This window comes from Condylura cristata, unplaced genomic scaffold (assembly GCF_000260355.1).
Source record: "Condylura cristata isolate star-nosed mole 26May11 unplaced genomic scaffold, ConCri1.0 scaffold00007, whole genome shotgun sequence".
NCBI lineage: Eukaryota > Metazoa > Chordata > Mammalia > Eulipotyphla > Talpidae > Condylura > Condylura cristata.
Genome location: NW_004567108.1, coordinates 1911132 through 1913817, shown reverse-complemented (window position 1 = coordinate 1913817; position 2686 = coordinate 1911132). Strand labels below are relative to the sequence as shown.

Genomic DNA, 2686 nt, shown 5'->3' with positions numbered 1-2686 from the left:
CCCGCCTGCAGGGCACGCCCCCAGTCCCGCCTCCCGGCCCCCTGCACTGCCCCCTGAGTGCGGGTGCCGGGTCCAGGTGGACACGGGGAGGAGCCGGGTCCCAGGGAGGCGGTGCCTGGGTGGGGTCAGCCCAGTGGTCTGCGGCTGACGGTGGGCCCAGGTGCAGCGGGTCAGCAGCCAGAGGCCGTGGCAGAGCCGCAGGGGGCCCCTGAGCGCCCCCTGAGCTGAGACTTGGGGGACAAGTAGGTGTCGGTGGAAGAGACAGTAGACGATGCAGTCTGTGCAGACACCGGGTAAAACGCTTTCAAAGTCTGGGAGTCCTGCGGGGTGCATCTTCCAGTAGGTACAGGCACCCCTGAGTTCTTTAAGCAAGGACCTGGCCGGGAACGATCAGAGCCTTGGGTGGGGAAAGTGATGAAGAAGGATGGACAGATGGACAGATGGTGACGGACGGCGGGAGAAGAGCGGCGCGTGGGTGTGCGGACGGTGGGGGTGGGGTGGGGTGCTGCGTGGTCGGGAGTGGGGACAGATGTTGGAGAGGACGGACAGATCTGCTTGCTGAAGCGAAAATGCCAGTTCCCAGCCTGCAGGGTTCTGACGCCGCCCTGGCCCCTGCCCGGCTCGCCCGGCCCGGCCCGGCCCTTTCTGGGAATGTCTGCAGCTGCGGAGACTCTCCCCACTCTGGGGGGCGGGGCAGCCGGGCTGGGAAAGGTCACCGAGCTGGCTCTTTCCCACAGCCCCAGCGTGGGGGGCGGAAGGATTCTCCCGCGGGGCCGTCGTTAGAGTGGGTCAGTGCCGTGAGCAGCGGGGGCAACATGGGAACGTCCCCCCATCCACCTTGGCCTCCGGGCTCCAGACACAGTCCTTGTTTCCCCAGAATCTGGGGTGCTTCGCTGGGTTTGCGTGCAAAGCTTAGCACCCCGCTCCGAGACTGCCACGGCGCGGGGGTGGCTTCCTTCTGGTTGATCCGGTGGCCAGACCAGTGTCCTGTACACAGACCCTTCGAGTCTCCAAGGAGCCCTGAACCCATTTTCTTTCTGAAAGCCGGGGTTCTGTCGAGAGCTGCGTTCACGGGGGGCTGTGCGGGAGGTCAGTTCAGGGGCAGGCCGTGCAAATGTCAGTCTTCCCCCGGCCCCCTAAAATCCCTAGACAGACTCAATTCAGGGGGCGAGCGGCTGAGGGCGCTGGGCACTCGGTCTCCGGGCTGGCCCCGCGGTCCTGTGCCCACGGTGAGGTTCCGAGGGCGCTGCGCTTCCGTGAAAGGAGTGTCTCAGCTCCGTGAGGCCTGCGCGTGCTGGCTGAATGAGAAGGTTTTCACGTCGTCGACGGGACCTGGCCCGGCGCAGGCCTGTCCGCCGCAGTAAGGCTGCAGAGCCGAGTCTGGGCCGGAGGACCCCGCGACTCCCGGGGCGAGCCAGCTGGCCCCTCCTAGGCGACCTGCCTGGCCGGGGAGACAGCGGGGCCTCTCTTGCTCAGCCTCGTTTGATCGGAAACTGGGGATTCCAGAACCTGCAGACAAAGGCAAAAGATGGCTCTTGGTGACCAGGTGATATTCAGAGAAGACGAAAGCGACCGCCCAGTTTTATTTAGACGCCACAAAGCTGACAGCGGCAGATGCAAACACTTTGAGCCGCTGCAGCCGAGTGAAGTGAGACAGCCCCGTTTTGTCTTTATTACCAGGGCGTACGTGGGGTGTGTTCTCCAGACCGCACCCGTGAGCCCCTGGGGTGCGTGGCTTCCTGCCTGACGCCCTCGAGCCCACAGCTTTGCTCTGCAAAGGGCACGTTACAGAGCAGCAGCGCAGGATGGGCCTGTCTGGGGCGCGAGGCCGCCGGGAGTTCAGCACGTTGTCCTGGCTGAAGCCCCGGGAGGCCCAGGTGTCCACGCTCGGCAGTCAGTCGCATGCGCCCAGGCCGGGCGGCGTGGCTTCCCTCGGCTTGTGGCTTCAGAGTGGACCCGTTGGCAGTGGGCAGTCTGATTCCCGAGCACACGCCCAGTACCGTTAACCTGGTGCCAGCTGGAGCGGAGAGGCAGGACGCCTCTGCGGGTGTGTGGCCTGGCCGACGGGCCCTGGCCAGTCTCCCAGGCGCTCGTCACTGGCTTGCTGTGGAGGGCAGGTAATCCCAGGCAAGGGTGTGTCTCCCCTCTCCCGTTGCTTCCTCTATCACTTTCATCTGACCACCTGCAATTCCCAACAATCAATTGCTTTGATTCCTCAAAGGTGGGGTCCTCCCTGAGGGTGTAGGGGGTTGAGTCTCAGCACGACCATGACAGCCCGAGTCCATCCCCAGCCAGGGAGGGACCCCCAGGGTGCAGCAGGCCTCTCCTGTCTCCCACTGCTCCCCTCAGCAGTGTACTGTTCTGCTCCCCACTCTGTCTCTGGGGAATCCTCTCACCACGCACCTCTGGCCTGCACCCCAGTTCTGTGTGCATACATAAATCAAAGCAAATCTTAAAAAATAACCAGGCTGACGCCTGAGCGCAGCCTGAGCCCTGCAGAGCCTCCCTGTGAACGAGGGGCCAGCGCCCATGGCTTGCACTTGGCTGAGCTGTGTGGCGTGAGCGTGCACAGTGGCCTCCGTGGTCTTCCTCACGGGGCCTGTCAGCCTCTCTCAGTCCCACCATCCTGCCGCAGAGGTGACCCGCTGGTCAGCGACCGCCCTGGGCGCCGAGGGCGTCTGGCGCC

The 2686-nt window shown here is 64.6% G+C and overlaps 1 protein-coding gene across 1 annotated transcript in view; it reads left to right on the top strand.

The window, feature by feature from the left end:
- The window catches only part of SEMA5A (sema domain, seven thrombospondin repeats (type 1 and type 1-like), transmembrane domain (TM) and short cytoplasmic domain, (semaphorin) 5A), a 230863-nt gene that overhangs the window by 219435 nt on the left and 8742 nt on the right, over positions 1-2686 (top strand). The gene's annotated exons all lie outside the window — the stretch shown is intronic.